Below are 24,917 nucleotides of genomic sequence, written 5' to 3' on the forward strand. Positions count from 1 at the left end.
AGAAACCTGGCGACTGGGAGAATAGAAACAAACCAACATCTTATCTAGTGATAAATACATACTGGAACCCAAAAGTCGTGAAAGAAACAGCCCTTCTCGAAATCATCGGCCAAACGATAGAGACATGCCTTAATACGATGACAATTGATCACATCATAGTATGCGGGGATTTAAATTCAACATTACCTAACATTGGCCTAACCACATCGAATTGCAATTCACACTCCACATTGGCTCCTACCGTCTCTTCAACAACTCGAGAATCTGACCGGAGAGGCAAGGGATGGGAACTGCTCATGGACGCACTAGATCTCCATAACCTCCACTATCTGATCTCGACCACACTAAACCAGACTCCAACTTGGGAACAAGGCTCACGTAACGCCTTTCTGGATCACATATACGTATCAAGAAATTTGCTTGCAATGATATCTGTATACGAAGTTATAAGAACTCAAAACAGTGACCACAACCTCCTGACGGCCTCATGGTCAGCCCCAGAAAGGAAATCGGAGGCAAACCGACAGGAAATGACTACTTCAATTCTTACTAATGGTGCAGGGACCAGACTAAGACTCTCTGATGAAGCAATAAGAACCATTACAAGGAACTTCGAAAGAACTATTGCGGTGCCAGGGGAAGCAAATCCACCTGACTACTATCCCCTGCTGATCCCATATCAACAACAAAGGAAAGCTCAATCTGCAGTAAAAAAGCCAAACCATATATACAATAAACCACTGGTGGAGAAAAGAAGGGAAATGCGAAGAATCTTACGCAAAGCGAAATCTTGCCCCTCAAAACAAACAGAGGAGGCAGCAATATCCGCGAAAAAGTCTTATAAAAACTGGCTTAAATCGCACCGTGTCACTTTGTACCAGGAAGACTCTGAGGCTATGCTAAAGACCCTAAGTGGGAAACAATCTAAAACTTTCTGGGCCTTGATCAACCCGAAAGGAAATAACTCAAATGAGGCCCTAGCTAACTCAATCGGAGAGAATCACTGGAGATCATTCTTCTCGGATATGTTCGCCCCACCAAAGGGCAACACCCAAGAAACAATAAGGCCCAAAAAAAATCGATGGGACATTGAAAAGGATGAAAAGGAAATCTGCGAAAAAATAAGGAAACTGAACAACTCAAGGGCACCTGGACCCGACGGAATCTCTAACACGGATCTCAAAACGAACATCGAAGTATGGGGCGGACTCATAGCCCGAATATTCCAACAATGCGCGGACACCCAATCCATCCCGAAATCTTGGAAATCAGCAAACATAGTCCCAATTTTCAAGAAAGGCGATAAAGGCAACCCAGCAAATTACCGCCCAATAGCCTTACTGGACACCATTGGGAAATTGTTTGGAGCCTTTCTTCTGGATAAATTCAAGAACTGGGCAGTCACTTCCGAACTACATGATGAATTTCAGACAGGATTTGTAAAAAACATCGGAACACTGGCTAACATAATGCTACTCAGTGTACTGAAAGCCAAGGTGCTAGAGGGACGACCAAAGATACACCTGGCGTTCATAGACCTCTCACACGCATTCGACACGGTGAATAGAGAGTGCCTCTGGACTAAATTGAGGACTGGGCACTGCCCGACATCAATCCTGAACCCAATCATGGAGCTGTACTCTGGAACATCCATGAGAGTCAGACTTAATGGAAAAGGACAACTTTCAGAGGAGATCAACACTTACAGAGGCGTGAAACAAGGCTGCCCACTGGCCCCCGCACTGTACAACGCGTTCATTGGAGACTACCAACACTGGGACCCCACCATTAGAACATTTCCGCCTAGAATTGGAGGCGAAACGGTTGGCAGACTACTCTACGCCGACGATATCTTATTACTGGACCAAACTGCCATAGGGCTACAACGCAAACTCACTTCACTCGGAGAATATCTTGAGACCAATGATCTGATTCTAAACTCATCAAAAACAAAAATAATGATTCTGGAAAAATCCACCACACAAAAAGAAAAATCTAAATGGTTCTTGGCTGGAGAGAATTTGGAGAAAGTAAAATCATTCCGATACCTGGGAGTCACGATAAGCGCAAATCGCTTTGAAACCCCTATGCAGGAATCCTTGATAGCCAAGACCAAAATCATGATAACACAAGCCCGACTCATGGACAAAAAATACGGAAGATTCTCACTGAAACCAGTGTTGAACTTCTACACAGCGAAAGCGGTACCTGCTATCACCTACGGTGCAGAAGCGATGCCTATGATTCCAGAACGGACCTGGCAGAAGCTAGAAGGCTTATTTTGGAGGAAAATTCTAATGCTCCCAAATTCTACTCCGATGGCATCTATTCGCAGAGAAATCAACGTCATCTCTTTAAAAGGAAGAGTCAAGCTAAACATCTTAATGCTGAACCGGAAAATCAGACTATCCTCTGTGAAGATCTTCAAGTTTATAAAGGAAGAACTCAAAACAGGAGAGAATAACATCTTAGCCTCCTGGGAGCAAAGAAACACAGAAACCCTTGAGGAAATTGGAAGCTCATTGGAAGAATTAGAAAGCAACCCCGCTAAAACAGTAAAAAAATTCAAACAAATGGACTGGATCAAAACGCTGGAAGAGGCCGCCAATTACAAACTGGCCGCGGACCTACCAGTCAACTGCCAAAAACAAAATGAACCCATGAGCTATTTACTACAAGGTCCAAGTAAGCAAATTAGAAACACCTTTCTAAGGGCCAGGCTGAATCTTTTACACACGAAAGAAATCCTATTCATCAGAGGCTCAAACCCGAAACAAAAGAAACCTTGAGGCATCTGCTGCTTTCATGCCCGGGACTAGCGGCCAAAAGAATGATACACATGGGCCACTTATCCAAAAACAGCAGTTGCGGGGAGGAGGAATATTGGTGGAATATCCTGATGTCAGGTCGAAATGTAAAATCAGTAATCGCAGTCGGCCAGTTCTTCCAGAATATAAACTTGAAGAAAGAAGATCCAATCTGACAAGCACATTTTCACCTGTCTAGACACAGAAGCGCAACAGATCAGAATTCCTCTGGGATCACAAACTCTTTGAACGACAAACTTTGTTAAAACTGTGAAAACAGTTGAATCAAATAAAAAAAAAAAAAAAAAAAAATATTGCAAAATAATGCGCTTAGAACGGCCCTGAACCTCCCCACTACAGAACACATATCTAATGCTAGGAGAAACCATCACTGGTTGAAAATTAGTGATAGGATCCTCCTTAAAACTGTGTCATTAACATTCAAATGTTGCAACAATGTAGCCCCTTCATACCTGAAGGAAAGAATAATTTTAAAAACTTCTGTACGACCCACCAGGTCATCCAACTCCTACTGCCTCCAAATACCCAGATTCAGACTTAAAGAAACAGGAGGCAACAGCTTCCAAGTAAAAGCAGCCCAGCAATGGAATGCACTAGCAGTCGAGCTCAGAAGGGACCTGTCTTACTACAGTTTCAGACGTAACACCCGCACATGGCTACACCTTAATGACCACTAGACTAATGACAGTAGCTGTATGTGTATATGTATGCTTCCTACCTGTACCTGTCAACATGTGTAACTAAGTCGCCTACTATTATCTATATCAGCCTATACCTGTAACTAAGCTTTAAGTATTCTTGTGATGTTGTGCGCCCAGCTACCTAAGGGTTTGGTGTGCCATACAAATAAACAAAAAAACAAAAGAACATAACATTCCAACCATTAGTTCTCAAGATCCTGGATAAACTAGCTCCCAACAATTAAGTCCAACCATTTAAGTCGAAGACACAATTCCCTCCTGGCATTAGATCTCAACAGCCATGCACAATGGATGAATTTTGCAACACTGCAGACCTTATCCATATTATCTTATGTTTGCAGAGTTCCAGGGCTTCAAGGTGTGAGAAACCAGAAGGTATCTTACCCACTAGTCCCCGGGGATCTGTCATCCAGGTGGCCAGGACACAGCCATCGCTTTTGGATCCAGTCCCTGGGGGTGGACCAGTGCGGGAGGGTGACCTGGGTGATGGGTCTTCGGCAGAGGGACACCGGATGGCGAGACACTGTATCCCCTTCCTTGTAACACCTTTACTCCTTCCTACCAGGTATTATATTTAGGAACTCGTTCCCCTTACCCCCTTTTACAACACAAACACTTTCTCATGCACAGCCCGCTATGAGAGAAACCAGACTAAAACCTCTCTTTGGATTAACAACAAATCAACTGAAGAATTGGTATAAATTATTAGTTTAGAATAATTCACCAATTCTTGACCCCCTTTTTGCAAAAGGTAGTATTACAACTAAATTGCCCTACCCTAGCCATGGCCATTGAGATTGCCTAAAAATACTTGGATGCAACCAAACACTTCCACTCGGTACACCGAGGTGAGGAGCGGAAAGATCACAAACCTACTCACCGGCCCCAAACCCAGGCATTAGATAGGGGAGGAGGATAATATAAAACCAAGGAATGTATACCAAAATAAAGAATGGAAGTTAAAAGACCAGACCCTAGAAGTAGAGATGAAAGTAAAAGGGAAGAACCTAAAGGAAGCAACCCACCTCCTCTTATTTACTTTTCATGTAAAAAAAAATGAATTGAAGCTCCTGGGCTGTGGCCAGCGCCATGTGGCTCTTTGTTTCTGGAGTGGCTGGCTTTCTTGTTCAGACCTCTTTAAAAAAAACAGGGGGTCCACAAGAGTAACTCTGAGCAGTGACTCTAAATAAGAAAGAATAGGAATAACAAATAATTTGTCTTTCTGGAATTCTATACAATAATTGCTAGACTCATTAAAAGTTTATTTAAGGCACACTTCGGGGGGTGAGTCACTGATTTAGTCTGTTCTTAAACACCTCAAATTCCCAATGCAGACAAAATCTTCAAAAAAGCATTTAGAGTAGAATAAGCATCCATTTTGGACTATGTATTTGGCTTTTCGCAAGTTGCAAGCATGTTTTTTTCTGCTGTTGTCTCTGCTGCTATCATCACAAGACATTCCATCTCAGTGTCCTCGGTCACTTGACAAAATCCTTGTGCCTAAAAGCTTGTGTACAGTGTAGACATTTTTGACCATAGCACATAAAGTGGCCTTTGAGTTCATTGTGCCACAATTAATGCTTTTTTGTAATGTGTCTATCTTTCTTGGCACGCTGTTCAGGATGCTTGTTTGCATGTATGAGGTAACGAGTGCCCAGAGTACAGGATGCCGTGTGAGTGCGCTGCTTTCCCTGCGCTACTCTAAATTCTTTAATACAGTTATGAACCCTTCAAATGGTATGTATTTTGCCAACCTCTGAAGCCTGTAAAGTAGACACACACAGGCTTGACATGTGGCTAACTTTACACCAGACCTGCAAATGAACTGCCCTCTGTTAAATCTCAGTTACCAGTGTAATGGTATCCACTACACTACAGAGTGCAATTTGCTTTCTGACTTGCAAGGCCAACTCATCCTTTCATCCTTCTGAGATTGATAAATGAGTACCAACACAGGTTAGGTGATAGTGTATTACTATTTGTTCCATATAAGCTAAAGCGCTTATGCTTAAGTGCTAAATAATAGCACATCATTAGGCCTTGGACATCTGCTTGCATTCACATTAATTTGATAATATGGGCCCATACACACTGATATTAGATACATATGGTGATCCATTCTTGTATGCAATGTTTATCACATTACAGTGATATCATAACCATATTTTTCGTAGTGTACTTAGGAACAATGCTACGTGGTGCCACTTCCAGTTTTCTAAAGGGGTGAAAGGTTGTATTGCATCACTTCGGGGTGGGGTCAAATGACATCACTTACTGTAATGCCATCACCAGAGGACAAGGGCCACTACCCTTGGCATTTTGGTGAAATTACGTTCCTGCCTCTTCGTATGCCATTCCTATTTACATTCTAATGCAATAGTTTCAGTTTATAGGTGTTACAACACCTAATAGTCCAAACTATAAAAAGGGAACCTGTCTTGGGAACCACTATGAAGATTGAAAGCCATGGAACAGGTACTCAGCAGAACGTCTTAACAGTTGCAACCTGAGTATACAGGCGAAAGGCAGCAATAGATGCTATAATGTTAAGTACGCCAGGTTGACATTTCTATCCAATTGGGAGCACTCTACACCAATAAGACAGTGCGGGCGTTGTCCTCTTTGTACACAAAAAATGGCAGCTTCCTAGCTTTCGTTACCAAGCGACACTGACAAGTGTGAGTAACGTCACAAACACCGCTCCGTACGGAGGTCACGTGATCTACGGCATTACGAAATCCTCTGACGAGCATGTAAAATGGCCACAGACTAGAGAGTCACATGCGCAAATCGCATCTACCGCCCCCACCCCACAGCGCAGAGACAAGAACTGTCACCTGGAGCGCGCACTCTACGTCCCGGATGTGACGGCCACGGATTTAAAGTATCCAATGAGATCGTGGGACTTGAGGCCTCTGCGACCAATGGGTTTGATAGACATTGGTCAGTCAATGAGAGATTTGAAATAGAAGCTGAAAAGGGAGCTCCAGAGCTCGGACGGAAAGCACGAAACCCATAGAAGCCTGAGGTACACCACCAGTTCACAGTTCCTGTGAAAACGCTCTCTAGGGAGATTTAAGGTACACCAGATCAGCTTTCCCCCGTTTATAAAAATCCCCATAGGAGTGCCCATTTCAAGAGACAGCTGTGTTTTGAAAGATAGGCAGCATCGCTATGAAGAGCTCCAAAGGACAAAATCGGAACGAATCCCGCCTTTCCCGAAGAAAGTTTAGCTAACATAAACCCCTTCCAAAGATGTCCCTTCACGCTATGATCCCATCCTTGGAAGGGACGCTCCCAGAAGGACCCTTCGCGCGCGAACAACACTTGCCAAAGATACCTCATGAGGAAAAACTGCGTACAAAGCGGAGCATGACCCTTGCGAAGCGCACACCCATGGCAGCCTGAAGTTGACCGGTACCGCTTCAAAATGATCTCTGGGGTATCATTCTTTCAACTGGAAACCCCAACTACGTGTCTGCTGTAATAATGCATTAGTGTAGTTTAGTTGTAAACGTTTCAAAGTAACTGAGTAGTGCCGTATAGAAAGGTTATTGATGGCTGTTTGGGGCACACGCAGTTTAGCTGTGTGCAGTTTTGTGTCGCTGGTACATATCGTATTGAGCAATCCATATTTTTAAAGAATTACTTGTGTTCTCATACTTCACAACATATTTAACCCCTCCTCCAGGACTATAGGTTTTTTACTTCAACATACTGAGAATGTAGCGTTTTTAGTGACGTTGGACTCTCGCAGCCACAACGTGTACCTGTGTTCTGTGAAGAATCTTAAAGTACCAACGAGCCCGCTCGTCCCAACCATAGCTCTCAACCATTTGTGCTGCAAAGGCGGGTGAAATCACCCGATTTTGTTTTTGGTGGGTGAGACGCCCATTGGAATGAATGGGCGTGCAGAAGGCTTGGCTGCTGATTCAGCTCTTTACAAGGCGGGTGACACCCGCCAAAAGCGTGAGAGTTGAGAGCTGTGGTCCCAACAGAGCATTAATGGTAGTGCACTTCCATTGTATGGCGCACAGTGCTACCTCTATTCTCTGTACGCTTTGAAACGTTTGTCATGGAATCAGGATTGAAGCTGACGTGCTATGCTTTTGCACGTATCTGACTCAGTAGTTGAGGATGTTATATAACCGTGTGTTCATTGTGGTGCTCGCTGTCTCGATCACCAATCATATTTTAGACTTGATGTGATGTACTAGCTTTTCCTTAATGTTTTATATAGCAGTGATCAAAATTTAAATTGTATTAGCAGGCGAAAATTGACCAGGAGCTACTACTGGGGGACAAGGGGGCAGTATATAGCGTCCCACCAATCTAACTTGCACGCACATAAGATGCTAACATTTTGTCCATTGTTTGACCCCTTTTGATTTAATGTTTAAAGATTATTCTAAATGCACAGTTAAATTCACATAGGTGTGTGTTCGGCATCAGTTGTCCCGTGGAGCCAGAAATAGATCCTCCTAGTTGGTGTCAGTCTGACCAGGCTTTTCTAGGCTACAAACGGGGTCTAAATAGTTCCCAGCTCCCCTCAATTTCGAGGTCTGATATAACATGGTTGCCATTTACAAGGGTTCGTGTGCTCTATATAGCTCTGATCTGCTGCAAGTGTATGTGTTTACATTGGATTCTTTTACACTTAAAATTCGAGCTGCAGACTCTTTATTTTAAAGATAACACTATATTGTATAGCAATCGTGTGTGTATGTGTGTATACCACCATGATGCTTAACAAAACGTATAACTGAAATGAATGCACATACGCATTGAGCAATGGGATAATTGCAATTCCTGTATCTGGCATCATTCGTACGTAGGGTGAATGTGGAGCGGAATGTCCTGCAGATGGACCTTATCCATAATGTGTCAACTCAATGCAACTTATTTGGTCCATTTATGACCCGTTATCCTTTGAACATCTTCCAGATGGGTTCTAATGCTCATTGCTACACATTCAACAATATAAGGTTAAGGACTTGCATATGTTTGGCATCAGTTGGCCTAGGGTGTGAAGTGGCACCTGATGACTCTTGGGGTCCAGTGAACTAGGCTACAGGCTGGGCTGGTAAATGGCTCCCAGCAGCTTCAACCACCTCTAGTCACCTCAGTATAAATTTAGTCTTTAACATTTTTTTTTTACCTCTTTGCCCATTCGTGTGCTGGTCGGGTAAAAGTTGACATTTTGCATTTTATTTCACAGCAACCTTTGGCTCATCAGATGTGCTTGACTACAACTCGTATTAGCCCAACCAGCAAAGTCAATGGTGCAAGATCATGGGAGTTGTAGTCCAAAACATCTGAAGAACCGCAGGTTCCTGTAGTATAGAATCTATATCTCGTGAGAAGCCGACATTTGCAGACGATATTGTTAGTTGCTTTGCAGATTTGTAGTGCTAGTTCACAAGGCTAATTTGCGAAATCGTGACAAATTGAATACTTACCCATTGTACGAAAGAAACGCCTGTTTGGAAATTACTTTACCAACAATGACCGAACCTCTGCTGTCTGCTTTAATAAAGCAAAATCTTTAGGGTTCGAGGGCTGGTGTTTTCTGTGGCATGTTTCATTCACTGTAGAGGAACTGTTTTTCACTAAATGTCATGCCCCTCTGACTTTATACTTACCAAAACGTTTGTAGCCGTGGTTGGTCTTATTGTCAAGTTAAACCTCCATTCTTGGTGTTTGACCAGACTTACAATTTGCAATTCACATAACAACAAACAGGGTATGTTGTTGGGGTAAAAAACCAAGGGAGGGCACGGACAAGCAGTTGGATTCCTTTTAACCGTTAAATATGGATCAAGCGTGACAACGGTTTTGTAGGAAATAATGTTTTAATGCTTGAAAAATCAGAGGCAAAAAGCTGGAGGTGTATATCCTCTAACTCATAAGTGCAAGGTGTTACAGGAGGGTAGCAAATCCAAAGGGGTTAGTGCTTCACTGTCCAGGACTGGGGATTAGATTCTGGAGCTGTGAGGTGGTAGTCCGATCTGGATCGGGTTAGCTGTTCATATTCTGTGTTCTGTATAGTTTGTTTAATGGTTCCCGTGGGTAACAAAGGATCAGAGATATTTGCCGCTTGGAAATGCACAGATTAAAAAGAATTCTTTGGCCAAGGGGCCAAGTGTTGAGGGGAGGCTCTTCTAAAATTTCACACTCATACCATCTGGGAGTGTGCTGGAGCAGTTGTTTACGCAATATCTTATTCCTTTCGATTGAGATATTTGTTATAGGTCATGAGAGCCCTCATGACCTGTAGGGTCGACCGGTTTCAATGGCTAATGATATTGGAGCCATCTTCTTCAGGACCGTAGTTCAAAACAAGGGGTGAATCCAGAGGTTTCAGAGTGTCTGAAACAAGGACAAGCGCTCTGTGCAGGCTGGATGTGCTGCAGGAGGACTGTCGCTGTCTGATCGGTGGCTCTGGTAAGCGTCTCCGTAGAGGCGTCTGCTCGAAACGAGCAGACGCCTCTACGGAGACGCTTACCAGAGCCACCGGTTTCGAGCAGACGCCTCTACGGAGACGCTTACCAGAGCCACCGATCAGACAGCGACAGTCCTCCTGCAGCACATCCAGCCTGCACAGAGCGCTTGTCCTTGTTTCAGACACTCTGAAACCTCTGGATTCACCCCTTGTTTTGAACTACGGTCCTGAAGAAGATGGCTCCAATATCATTAGCCATTGAAACCGGTCGACCCTACAGGTCATGAGGGCTCTCATGACCTATAACAAATATCTCAATCGAAAGGAATAAGATATTGCGTAAACAACTGCTCCAGCACACTCTCAGATGGTATGAGTGTGAAATTTTAGAAGAGCCTCCCCTCAACACTTGGCCCCTTGGCCAAAGAATTCTTTTTAATCTGTGCATTTCCAAGCGGCAAATATCTCTGATCCTTTGTTACCCACGGGAACCATTAAACAAACTATACAGAACATGAACAGCTAACCCGATCCAGATCGGACTACCACCTCACAGCTCCAGAATCTAATCCCCAGTCCTGGACAGTGAAGCACTAACCCCTTTGGATTTGCTACCCTCCTGTAACGCCTTGCACTTATGAGTTAGAGGATACACACCTCCAGCTTTTTGCCTCAGATTTTTCAAGCATTAAAACATTATTTCCTACAAAACCGTTGTTTTTGTGCTACCACAATTTGCAATTCACAACATAGAAAGCTGGTATTGATGAAATTGCAATTAAAGTAACTACACCATAGTCTCCTTCCGGATCCTACAAATCTACTGCATGCCCTCTGACTGGTCCCTGCCTTGTAAGTTTTGGTCAAGATCGGCCCCCATAGTTTTTTCTCCTCACTGTATCTACCAGATCTGCTCGTGTTGTCTGCTGCTGATCAGTCAAGCTTGAAGCAAGTCTGCTTCAGTGCACCATAAAAAATAAAAAACGAAACGTGCTAATATGAGTTATTTACTGATCACTAAATTGAACAAATTGTCTGGGGAATATTGTCACATTTTTACATTTTTTTTTATTTTTGCTGTTTAATGTTTTCAGTTATAATTATTTGTGTTTTCTAAATCTATCTTTAATTGTATTATTGCTCTGTTTGAAATGTTGTATTAACTTTTTCCTGCAATAACATTTCAATTGTAGTACAGCAAAAGCATTACTTGTCCGTGTGTTTTTGTTCCAGAGTAAAGAGGTTAATTCAGATGGTTGGCCTGCAGTGAACGTGGAGCAGATAATGTTGCCCTGCATCGCACATTGTATGTGAACTACTGTGGCTAACATGAAACTAACATTTGGGCAGTGCATTATAGGTTGTCTGCAAGGAGATACCCTGCACATCTAGTAATCTGGGTCTTTTAGCTGCATTGAGATGGCCTGTGCAGGACTGTTCACGGGACTAGGGAATAGTGGAACCTGCGTTTCGACATGAGCGTATTCTCCAACATGTTTGAGCGCATTCACTTTGAGCGCATTCACTGAAGGAGCAGAGTGCATTGTAGGAAATTAAGTCCTGTGGTGCCTGTACAATTTGTGAGGAGCCAGCGTTTTGGCATGCATATTGGCTACCTTGGCATGCTTGGGGTATCGGGCATGTGATGTTGTACCTAACATATACAGCTGTATTTGACATGTGAACTGCACCTGGATATATTGACTATAACTAGCATACAAGGCTCAGCATAGGTTGACTGCAGAAGGGGTTATTTTGGCTGCACCAGGGTATTTAAAACCGCACCTGATGTGCCAACAGTACTGCACCATGAAAGACAACATCTAGCATATGATGGAAAAACGTGTGCATATGAGGCTGTTTTAAAACTGAAAGTGGCCTTACCTAAAGCCATTTCGATTTGCTTGGCAATGCTTATTTTATCAGTAACTGCTACTTCTGTGCTGGGCCCGCCTATTAAGGTCCTTCACCCAACCCTGGCTTACTAGCATCACCAACGCTGTGATATCCAGGGCGCATATTAGCTTTGTGCTCGTCTATCTTATGTGGCAAGTGTGAGTGCATACATTATTGACTACTAGAACCAGTTATAAAAGCATGACATGACGTGCTTTATAAAACATGAACGGAAATTGACCATTATGTTTAGTCCCGGGTGCTTGGCTTAGGGTATTGTTTAACTTGCAGTATTGGGCTTTGTGAAAGTCTTTTTACTTTTATGCCCACTTTACAGAGCAAGAAAACATTGGGGGGTTCTATGGAAGTAAATGAAATGAGAATAGAGGTTTGGCGGTAGATATGGAAGTGTGTAGTAAACAAGACGCCATTCCCTGTGGAAGTGGACAGGAAAAAAATAACTTAGATATTTTTGCAGCGCAGATTCGCCCTATTTAAATAGACACGATCTACTAAATTGAATGCATATTTTGCCTCAGTCGCGAGTTATTACCACAAAAGATGTGAGTATGGTTGAACAGACAGTATATGGGACGAACATTGGGCTTTTATCCAATTCCAAAATCCTAATGTGGCTGATTTTTATCATGCCTTTTGCATCCAGTTTCATCAGTCTTGGATATTTGAACGGGGAAAGATGCATAGTGGCCAGGACAATAGAATAAAAGCTCATGAAGAGAGAACAATAAGGTGGCAGATTTGGGTGTGAGGGATGGGAATCCAGACCCTAGGGTGCCACTGAGGGGGACTGGGTTTGGTTCCCTCAAAAAACGCATGGTGTGGGGACACTAGTTTTATCTCTAGTTTTACTGGTCTACTCGAATTATATATTTCTCATGCAAGAAACTTGTTAATAAGTGTTGAGTAGATGGGTCTGTTAAAATTATTTGGCAAGAAAGGGTGTAATTGGTAGGCCTAAAAGGGATTGGTATATGAAATGAGAATATCACGGCAACTAGAAATATAGAGCTAAAGAGAACTTTATAGCAGTCCAATTTCCTTAGCAGTGTAGAAAAGAGGCGAACTATAACCTATTGATCTATAATGAGTAAGTTTGCTATTTTGAATGCTATTGACCACTTGGTAGCAGAGTAGATGGTGTATCACCCGGTGGGAAGCGGTATGATAGTTGGTGATTTTAACGCCAAATATAATAAGGCACAGAAGGAAATGGATGCCCATATTTCAGATAAGGAGTGCTATGAAGGACGCCAAAATAATCAGGGTGCTAAATGGCTCAACATTTTGTCGATAATGGATTTACAATTCCTAGTACCAACGACTTGAGTCAGTACACATGAATTGTATACCTGGACTAATGGGACGATTAGAAGTTGGATTGACTATGCATTTGTCAGTACAAATGAAGACTATGGTGCTACTCGATTCACCTTAAAGAATAGGCCAGAAAGTGATCCTAAAATGCTTGTAATTCGTATCACAATTGCATGTGGATCCGGGAGGTTACAGATTCACAGGGAGATCCGGGTAAACAGAAAAAATCAAATCACTTTGGGCGATAGGAATCGTAACAGCATTTAAATGTGTGGCATTGGCTCTAGTTGATCAGAAAGTGCACTGATTGAAGATTAAGGAGGCTGCTGTGTTAATAGCATATTATGCAGTATGGATCAACTAGAAGGGCAAGAAAGTAAACAGATTAGTCATATATAAAGTGTATAACTGAAATTGCAAGGAAAAGGAGAAATTAAGGCGGTTAACAAAGTTGGGACAATCTGGCTCCATCTCTTCTGCAAAGTGTGAAAATATAAAAGCGTAGGACTTCAGAGATGGCAGGCTTTATTTCTCTTGCTAAGAAAGAACTATTCAAAGTACTTCTGGCACGAAGTAAGAGGAAATAGACCCTACGGATCAGGCTTTTATAAATGAGATTGGTAAAATAGACTGGGAGTGTTATATGAAAGTTATATGGGACGAAATCTGGCGAGACACTACCTATTTCTTTCCCTGTTAAATATTATGGAACTAGAATGGCATTCACGGAAGAAGTTGAGAATGCTAGAATGAGATTGAAGGCGCCGAGCACCTGGCCAGATGGCCTCACCAATATAGTGCTGAAAGATAACTAAGAGGTGTGAACCCCGATTTTAACAATGTTTAAAAAGATCGAGGAAGGTATCATACATTCTTCCTGGTAAAAATACTAATACCAGTGCATAAGAAGGGTTACCCGGGCATTACTACTAGTAGGCTACTCGCTATTCTAGATGTCCCAGGAAAATTATTTTGCCCCCTATTGCTGGATGATTAAAACACTGGGAAGAGCGGTCTACATTATTGTCCCTGCAACAATCTGGCTTCTGTAAGAGGATGAACACCTACCAAAATATCTGGGCTTTAAATTGTCTAATCCGGCAGACGTTGGATCACAGGGATGTAAATGTGTATATATTGCTTATGTAAACTTTTCAAAAGCTTTTGACTGTTGACGGGGACAGATTCTGGTCAGAATTAATAAACTGCAGAATTGAATATGTCCTTTTACAGACTCCTCAGCTACTGTGAGGTTAAGTCTGGAGTGCCTTATTGATATCTTATTGATATATATATATATATATATATATATATATATATATATATATATATATATATATATATATATATATATATATATACTTTGGTTTTATTGGCATTTTCTTATTGTTACAGAAAGGGAACAGTGCAAAATCGAAATGAATACATTCAAGCGATCCAGTAACCCCTTACCCCCCCACACCCGTGTCCAAACAGGAGCTTTCGTCTCGGGAGACTTAGAATGTTCTCTTCATACCTTATGTTTTGTTTAGGAGTTGATGATGCTGATGGCCATATCGCTGGCTGACTTGCGGCTGCCGTTCCCCGGGCCGTGGGTGCCAGGTTCGTTCGTAACATGTCTCCAATCCCGTCCTGCCCCCCCTCATGCCAGGGCCTTGCCCATGGGTCAGTGAACGTCCCATCCCCAGGACTGCTGCACTCCATATTAGTTCGCAAGGAATGAACCAGAGTCGTTATTCACCATGGCAATCAATTTGTCCATCAGGAACATATTCTTCACATTCTTCAGCCAATCCTCCTTGGAGGGGGTCTCCGGGCTCTTCCATTTCTGCACCAGGGCCACCCTGCCCGCTCTCAACATTGTTTCCCACATTCTCGGGTATCTGTGTATCTCCGTTTCCTCCGGGGTGAGCCCCAGCAGCATCATTAGAGGGTGTAGTGGGAGAAGTTCGTCTGATACTTCCGCGGTCCATCCCTCGCTTTCCCCCAGAAGACTTGGACTTTCGGACAGTGCCACCACATGTGGCTTCTGGTACCTGTCTGGCCGCATCCCCTAGGGCAATTCGGAGACACCCCCCCGGGAACCTCTTTGATAGTTTCACTGGGTCTCTGTGCCACCCCTGCAGAATTTTAAAGTTATGCTCCATGTCCGAGGTGAATAAGTTCCCATGGAATGCTATTTGAATATTTTTGACCAAGCGTCCTCTGAAATTTCCTCTCCTGCCAGGTCGTTCCTGAATGAGTGGAAACTCCTCCTGCCCTGGAGATTGTTGGTGTTCAAGATTTTGTACATTCTGGACACCACCCCTTCCTTGAGGTCACTGTGTCCAGGAGCTTCTCAAAGGGGGTCAATTGTCTCCTCAGATTTTGGCCCCATGACTGATCGCAAAGGATGCCTTTGAGGCGGAGGTATTCGAAGATGGAGAGATGCCCATGTCCGAGGGCGTTCCTCATATGTCAGGAATTCGCCCTCTCTAAACATCTGCCCCGCCCACTCCATTCTCATGTCAGACCAGGTCTGAGAGTTTCGGGACCCCTTACTACCAAGTCTGAGCGGGTGGCCCCAGAGAGAAGTCTTCGGGGACGGCCGTGAGGTAAGCAGTTTGGGGGCCCTCTCTCCAGATTTCCCAGAGAACTCCCAAGGTCGGGTGGGATTTCAGGTTCCTCGGGATTGTCTTGCGCGGGGCCCACAGGAGGTCGCAAACCTTGGGCATCCATGTCCTCCAAATATGACCAGTATGTCCCCAGGCCTTCCTTCATATGTTCAGGACGACACGCAGCTGGGCGGCGCGGAAGTAAAGGTGAAAGTCTGTCAACCCGAACCCCCCCCCCTCCTCCCGTGGAAGAGTCAGGATGGCTCTTCTGGTCCTCAGGGGGGGGGAGGTGGGGGGTTCCTTGCCATATAAAGTCTCGTACCGCGTTGTGTAGATCTCTGAAAGTGCGTTCGGTGACACTGGTTGGGAGCGCAGTGAAGAGGTACAGAAGCCGTGGCAGTACGTTCATCTTTACCGCTGTCATCCGGCCGTACCAGGACAAGATCATTTTACCCCATCTCATCAGGTCTGATGTGATCCCTGCCATTATGGGGTCATAGTTGGTGGTGGCGAGTTTCGACAGGTCCCTGATAAGGAGGACGCCCAGGTACCGTATGGAGTCCTTTCCCACTGCGATCTAGGGGGTCAAGCTCCGGATCTCGTGTTCTCATTGGGAGCAATACTGATTTCGTCGTGTGGATTTTCAGACCCGAGAAACGGCCAAACGCGGCCACCAGGGACAAGGGGGGCGGGGGGGAGCGAGGAGCTCGGTTCCACCAAGTATGCTAGAATGTCATCCGCAAACAGGGAAAGCTTGAATTCCACCTCACCTCTACTGATTCCCCCCGCTCCCCCCTGATGTCTGGGTGTGCTCTGACTGCTATGGCCAGTGGTTCCATCGTGAGGACGTATATCAGGGGGGGAGTGGGCACACCTGCCTTGTCCCTCGGGAGAGGGAGGGGAAGGACTCCAACAGCTTCCCGTTCACTTGGACCCTTGCTGTGGGGGCTCTGAGTGCGGATATCCAGTTCCTAATTTGTGCTCCGAAGCCCATTTTCTGGAGGAGTTCCATGCATCTCCACTCAACCCTGTCGAAGGCTTTCTCTTGAGTCTAAAGAGAGGACACATGCATCGAGCTCCGATGTTTGGGCGAAATGAAGCAGGTCTATTGTCTTTCGAATGTTGTCTGACCCCTGCCTACCCCTAAGGAAGCCGACCTGGTCTCTGTGGACCAGTTTCGGCATTATCCCCTCCATCCGCCTCCCCACCACCTTGGCCAGGATCTTTACGTCTATGTTCAACCGCGATATAGGGCGGTAGGAAGAACATTCTGCGGGGATCCTTACCCTCCTTGGGTAGCACTGCTATGATGGCCCCCATCATGGATTCAGGGAGAATTCCCCCCTCCAGCACAGAATTGAAAACCCTCACCAGGTGCGGGGCCAGGGTAGAGCGGAACCGTTTGTAGAAGTACACTGTAAAGCTGTCCTCCCCGGGGGAAGTTCCCACCTTCATCCCACTGATTACCTTCTCTACCTCATCCTCGGTAACCGGGCCCTCCAACCCCTCTGCCATCTCCCTCGACAGGGACGGGACTTGGATCGAGCTCAGGAAGTCTTTGATCTGGGCATCGGCCCCTTCATATTCTGAGGAATATAGTTTTTCATAGTATTGGCGAAGCCCTCTCCTATATGGGGAGTCATATCCTATGGACCCCTGAGCATTCCTAACTGCCTTCACCATTCTACTTCTCTGGACTTCTCTCATCTTCCAGGCTAGGATCTTGTCCGCCTTGTCCCCCTTATCGTAGTATTTTTGTTTAACCAGCTGGAGACTCCTCTCTGTCTTGTGAAGGAGACGGTCCTTTAGCTGGAGCCTGTAGTCCTCCAGGGTGGCCACCGGGTCGCGCTCAAGGGGCTGATCCGGGGGGGCCCCCGGCTGGAGACAGGCTATCTCCCGGGCCCCCCCTCTCCCTTTTTTTTCTGGGCTCCTATCTTGATAAGAACTCCACGTAGGGTTGCCTTGAAGGCGTCCCACGATGTATGTGTGCCCACCTCCCCGTTATCGTTTAGCTCAAAATTCTATTATGGCGTCCAACACTTCCTGGGCGTGGACCTCATCCTTTAATAGGGTATCGTTGCATTTCCAGCGTCCTCTGCGGTCTTTACGCCATCCCTCTGCTATGGTGACTCGGACCATGTCGTGGTCCGACCAGGGGACAGGGTCGACCCTGTGGCCCGTGACATATGGGCAGAGGGTCTTGTCGGCCAGGATGTAGTCTATCCTAGAGTACGAGGTATGGATGGCCGAATAATACGTAAATGAGGGGTCGCCAGACCTAGGGGTCAGGATTGTATCCACCAGACCCAGTTCCGTATTCACCCTTTGGAAGGTTCGTGCCATGGCCTCGTCCGTGGGTCTGACGCTTTGGGGACCTACCCGCTTCCTATCTGTGGATGGGTCCAGAACCATGTTGAAATCCCCACCCACCACCACCGTGCCTTGTACAAATAGTTTGAGCCTATCTTTCACCTCTTTCCCAGAATTGGGCTTGGCCTTCGTTCGGGCGATTTTCTACAGCAAGGGTTAGGGGGGAGCCCTGTAGGGAACCCTTTACCAGCAGGTAGCGGCCCTCGGGGTCCTTCAGTGTGGCCTCTGTATTGAAGACTACATCTCTTGCTAGCAGAATGGCAACCCCACTTTTCTGTGTCTTGTGAGATGCATAGAGAACCTCTCTGATTCCCCCCCGGCCCCCGCATTTTGGGTTCCTTTCCCCCGTGCCCAGTGTCTCTCTTGCACGAAAAGCGGGTCCAGTTTCGCCCTCCTGAATTCTTTGCAAACCAGAGACCTTTTGGTGGGGGTATTCAGGCCCCTCACATTCAAGGTACCCACTCCAGGGCCGGCAGGCGATCAGCCATGATCTAGATCTCCCTCTCTTTTGGTCAACAGCTTCACCCCATTACCCCCTTCACGCTCCCTTTGTTTCACTTCTTGATCATCCCCGTTCCCCCTAATCCTGCCTCGGCTGGGCCTTGAACTTTCCCCCCAACTGCCCCCAGGTCCTAACAAAACAACCCCAACTAACTTGTGATTCCCCCTCCCCCTAACCCGGTGTCCCAGTTCTGCCATTGCTGGCATTTGGCCGTACCATTCAGTGAAACACTTCTTTCTATGAGACCCCCCACCCCCCCACTGCTTAAACCCCTCGATTTCCCCTCCTTTACTTGCTGTTCAAGGGTACTCTGCTTTTGACGTAACCTCTCGAACTGCCATTCCCCATTCTCGGTCGGTTGGGACACCCCGATATTCAGCCATCCGAGTCGTTACGCTCTCCTTCCCTTGCGGACTGCAGGGTGTTCAGCTTTCTGTACTTTCTTGAACTGGTTTTCCTTCTTCTGGCACCCGGCAGGCCAGAGGCACCCTCGCCGATCATCGCAACCGGCCCACTGGGCCCCTCCGGGGGGTCGGGTCTGACACATAGTCCTGGATGGTCCCCCTTATGTCCTCTTCTGTGACAAGCATTGTCAGTTGGGCCATATATTCGAAGGCCAGGGAGCAGGGGTACCCCCACCTGTAGCGCACACCCTTCTCCTTTAGGAGTTGCGTTAGGGGCCGGCACATTCTACGCTTGGCCAGTGTAAAGGCGGAGAGGTCCTGAGAAATTGTGATCTGGGCATTGTTACTGTGTTTTCCAGAGCGCGGCCGTCCTGGATCCGCTGCAGGGAGGAACGTGCAGGGCCTCTGCTCCCGTGCCAGCCCCACTACAGCCCGAGCACTCCTGCAGGCCCGGGGGTGGCTAGAATTGCTGGGCTCCGATGCCTGTGCCTCCAAGATCCGGATGCCGCGTCCGGGTGTTGCGTGGGGTCACTGTCCGCTTGCCTGCATTTGCCGTAATACACACTCTGATTCGGGGGAGGGGGGAGGCGACAGGAGCCCGCACCCCGCCTCGGTGCTGCTGTCTCATTCACGGATTCCACCTGCGGGAGAGGGGAGCGGATCCGCGGCGAGGGCCTGGCTCTCTGCCGAGGATGCCCCGACCAGATGGGCAGCGCCTCCTCCGCTGAAGCCGCGGTCACAGGATCTTCCCGCCGCTCTGTCGTTGTGGGCCGCAAGGCCTGTTCTCGTCAATCCGGGGTCCCCGAGGTCTGCTCTTACGGTCGGGGGAGGCTCGTGGGGGTCACCGAGACGGTCCAACCCCATAAATTTGCCTGGGAGGGCTGGGGGGGGGGACTCAATCCCCTATAGTGGCCCAGCTTCGGCGGGAGCACAGCGTTCAGGCAGCCATTACTTGTGCGCCCCCTGGTGGCCTCCCTTATTGATATTTTAATTATAGTTTATTATGTTTATAGCTCAAAAGAGCTTTATTATAATACAAAAGACAATAAATACATTGCTTTAAAATGCAATGATCAATAATCAATCCCATGATAAAAACAATAGGAAAAAAGGGAAAGAAATATCTGTACATATGCATGCGATAATCCAACAATTTACTTTGTCTCACTGTGGAAATAAGAGATTATCATCCTATACCTCGCATTCAGTTCATTTGTCCTCTCGTGTATTGGCTCACTTTTCCCACCTTACCCAACTTATATATTGTATTCCAGATGTTAAAGAGCGCAACACGTAGTGATTTATTTCCTGTATTAGGCAGTACTGCTAAAAAGACTCATAATTGATGTTGTATTCAAACACGTAAGGTCCAGCAACTTTATGTAGAGTGGTCTATATTCTCAGCACCTCGTCAATACGTGCTCAGCGGTCTCTAGTGTTCCAGAGAGCCCACAAGAGCGACAATCTTTCCTCTTTAGGGACCCCCAACTCAGGGCCAACGGATGCCATTACCGGAAGTTTACCCATTCGAAACAGCACAAACATGCGCAAGGGGGAAGGGTAAAGCTTGATATAACCTTGTGGGGTTAAATATTTTTGGTGGGATAAATATTTATGGGCTATCTGTCCAATATGTGAAAAATAGCTCTTCAAAGTAGCATGGTGGGAGTAGTTTGTGCACCAGTCCTGCTGTTCTAGCTTGCTAGTAGACTTCTTAATTCATGCACGGTATCCTCCCAGACTGGTTTCCACCCCATATTTTCGACTGCCAATGATTCACAATGTTCATTTGGAACTTGTTGACGTAACAAGTTCAAAAGAGGGCATATAGCAGTCTCGCGAGATTTAAGGAACAGTATTAAACTCCTTCTTTATGCAATGGTAGACGATGAAGTAAGGGACACTAGGGCCAAGGCCCAGTATTTCTCGCTAGGATTAACGTCTAGCCACGAACGTTCTTTCATACCAATGATTCAAAGTAATATAAAACCGAGGTACTAAAGCATTGCCTTGGAAACTATAGCCAGATGCTGCTCTCACACACCTATACGTCATGCATGTTTTAAACATTGCACTCCGTTTCCTAGAATTAATAAATTCTCTTTAATCTCTGAGTAATGAATTCAACGCCCAGGTATTTGTAGCAAGTGACCTGCTCAATCTTTCCATCAATGACTAGGTTGGGAAAAGATACTGGTCTATGTGAAGTGCATAACCTTAATATTGATTGGCTCAGTACCCAAGAAGTTTATAAACTGTCTGGAAATCATTACCGTACGGCAGCTTTCTGCACTGTGACAGAATACGCTTTTCATTATTTCTCTATGGTCTGGCCATTTGATCTCTGCTGTATAGATTTAAATGTTGAAATCACAAAACCTAGCCAATTACATAGTAAAGCAAACGTATTGTGTGTTTTGAGGTTCGATAGAAGAATTGTCTTTTGATGTTTAATGAAAGTCCTCATTTTCTGGAGCTATTACTACCTAATGGTATGCCAATGTTATGATACAACAGTGCAGAGAGGCAAGGACTCCATGCTAAATTCTATATCTGTCGCTGTTTTGTTCTCCCCTGTTCCCCTCCCTTGCCCTGTCGCGCTCTGAAACACTTGTGTACGAGCGCGATAGAAATAAAATATCAATCAATCTAATCTAACAGTCAAATGGTTATTTATATAGCGCTTTTGGCAAAGCGCTGTACATAGAACATATTTATCACAATTATCACCAAACCAAAGTCGGTACTCCTTTATCGACCTTGAAAGGATTAAAGGATGAAAGGCTGAGTTGGACTTGCCGGGATTCGAACCTCCAACCTACAGATCACGCACAGATTGCAGCAATGAGTGCTGAACCGGCTGAGCTATTTTATTGGCTAACATCCTTCAGAGGTTGGTTAACCGAGTAACGACTGAGGTATAATAATCGCATTACCTAGATGTTGGACGAACCATTTATGAAGCACTACATGAAGTTAAATACCTATCTGGATTATCACACGTTTTTCTGAGTTTTTATTTCAATTACCAATGTAACTTTTGTTTGTTTTTTGACCAGTGCTTGCCCTTGCTGGAGAGTTAAGTTTTGGATGTTTTAATTGTTGATTTGAGAGGCTAGAACACATGTGATTGATGTAATGACAATCACTTGCCCTTGAGCAAAGACTCTGCTGCCACTGACCATTTATAGTACCCCACTGACTGCAAGGTTGAACGGATGTAAACTAGACTGTGCATAGTCATAATTTTACTGTTCTTATAATTGGAGTGTAAATTAAATGATCATTGCGAACATGATCTGCCTCTGCATGATTATGCACACAGCACCAGAACTTGAAAAATACAATTGTGCAATACTGGGTTGCTTTCACTGGGGAAAAAACGCATAATTTGTTACAAAATATGAATTCTCAATTGTAACTTAGGGTTGTATAATTAATAAAATGGAAACTAACATTCTAGGAACATATGCACAGTGCTTCTAAAGCTGAATGGAAAGAAACCATTCCTTTTATCGCACTGTGCAGTTTCTTTTTTTGAAAGGCTTCAGAGAAATGCATTCTGTTTCAGAGGTGCCTTGCAATTACACCCATGTATATCAAAATCAATAGAATCCTTCTGGTTTCTGTCAAGTAACCTGACTGTTGCACTGCCCTCTGCTCTAAACGTGTGTAAATGTACACAGGAAAATAATAAAGCCGTCGTGTTTGCAAGATTTTCATGTGTAAAAAGGCCTGGTATGCACCTTATCTAGAGGCCTGCCTGTACTGACTAGGACCTATGCCCACCCTACCATTCAAGTAAATTAAGAATGTTGCAAGGCACCATACTCTTCATAGGGTCACTCTGATTTTACCTCATATGATCCAAGAAGGCTGGTAGTAGCACAAGTCCCTGAAATGGTCACTACTGACCGAAATGCGTTGGACATGGACGTTATTTGCAAGAGGCCTGTTTTGGAATTATTTTTGAGTTATTGTCGTTGTGAACACTGACACAATTGGATGCATTTTCCTTAATGTTTATTTCAGAACTGTCAGAACAATATACCACGAACCAGGTGGATCCTCCACACCGCTCCTTCCAGTTGTCTGGTATACCTCATCCAGACTAATACTAGGCTAGTATCCCCAGTAGAGCCCAGTACGGTGAACAAATTCTGTACCCCCGGAGTGGGTGTTCTGTGATGGATCCTCTGGGGGTACAGGAAGGTGATGCTGTATGGTAAACAATGCAGTAGCAAGCAGACGCCCACCTTCCAGGTACCGACATGATGGTGCCCCAACCATGGCGGACATGGGGGTAATGCTGATGGCTGTAGTGTGTTTTTGTGTAGTGTATGGTCTTGACTGCTGCAGGAGACCGTCAAGTCCTGACTACTGAATCCGGGACAGGGGATGGGACGCAGGGGTGCTAGACTGCTCCTCACATGAGCTGGGACTTGGAGGTATGTTCGCTATACACTTAAGACTAGTGCATCCAGGAGGGCCTTATGAGTGGTGCTCACAGGAGGGCTTCATTACATATGGGCACTGGGTAGGAGGTCACGTGGTGTCATGGGGTACGTATTGGGGTCCTCTTGACTGCTAGGAACGGATTTGTTAGCAGTGGCTATTCTGCCCGTGGGGTCTTGCCACCAACTTGTAAGAAGTAGGAATTCTTCCATGAGCTGATTCAGCTATTTGCACCTGCAGGTCATGAGGTGTAGGGGTATGGGGAGTTGTTGAGGGATTGTTGTGCTTTTGTGGCTCTGTAGTAGAATTGGTCACAACACAGCATTGGTGAAACAATGAGCTACTTGGTCCAGGTCGCCCCACTCCATCCTCTGCTGCGCATGTTGCACTGTTCCTTAACATGTGCTAAATTTTCTCGCAGTTATTGTTCCTGATTTCCCGTAAAAGGTAAAATTGCTAAATATACCAAGTAACTTGGGGCCTGCCAGGAAGCAGTCTGTGTACATATACATGCATGTGGTTTGTTTCAGTGGCTAGTAAACGGGTGTTGTATGAACCTCAAATCCATACAACTTTTTTTTTTCTCCAGGAATATAGTTTACAAAGGAACTTTTCACTTAAGAGCAGAAAAAACATTGCTACAAAAGACATTTTTTTAAAAGTCTGTTTAAAATGTTTAAAAAGCAAGGGGCACTCCACACCAAATGGGAAGTAGTCTCTACGACCCCCCCCCTCTTGATCACTGAATCTATATTTCCTCAAACTGCAATCTATACCTCCCCTCACTCCTAAAATTGCATTAGTCCATTGATTCATACGGAGGTGCAGGCATTGCGTGCACCAAAACTCCTCTGGACACTTGTACAAATAATGAGGCATAACACATATGGTCTAACATCCACCAATAATCCAGAAAAAAAGCTAATTCCCTCTTGTAAATTCAATTGTATTTTTCCAGATTCTGTTTCACCTTATCTGGCTGAGTTAAGAATTCAATCAATATGTCATGAGTGCTCAGGATGGCAAGGCACTGTGTGGGCCAACTCGCAAAAGGGAATGAGAATTTATTAAGCAGTGTATTTTAACCACCAAATTGACGAGGCTACAGGCGATAACTTTTTCTAAAACAGCCATTTTAAACCTTTAGTGAACTCTTGCTTTTGACCTAGACCATTTTACCATTTCCTCCCAGCAGAAATGTCGATGCATTCACCTTTTTACTGCTGTGAATAGGTACAACAATTGCATATATTCACACAGCAGGCTACTCTTCTGTCCCCCTGGAGCCTTTTTTTTAGGGCAGGTTCTGTATGTATTCCTGGCTTGTCTGTTCACCATTTCTTACTGTTTTTGTGGCCTTTGTCTGTACGGTAGTTGGGCGTCTTTTGTA

At 45.1% G+C, this 24,917-nt stretch overlaps 1 protein-coding gene across 3 annotated transcripts in view; it reads left to right on the forward strand.

The window, feature by feature from the left end:
- The first annotated feature begins 6,365 nt into the window (after positions 1-6,365).
- Positions 6,366-24,917, forward strand: part of CKAP5 (cytoskeleton associated protein 5) — a 1,593,334-nt gene continuing 1,574,782 nt past the window's right edge. For 2 of the 3 annotated variants that reach the window (XM_069623197.1, XM_069623199.1), the window contains exon 1: positions 6,366-6,609. The gene's annotated coding sequence lies outside the window, so the exon portion shown is untranslated. The remainder of the gene's footprint in view (positions 6,610-24,917) is intronic. The other variant, XM_069623198.1, reaches the window with a different exon arrangement.

Source organism: Ambystoma mexicanum, chromosome 11 (assembly GCF_040938575.1).
Source record: "Ambystoma mexicanum isolate Mex_15411 chromosome 11, UKY_AmexF1_1, whole genome shotgun sequence".
Lineage (NCBI taxonomy): Eukaryota > Metazoa > Chordata > Amphibia > Caudata > Ambystomatidae > Ambystoma > Ambystoma mexicanum.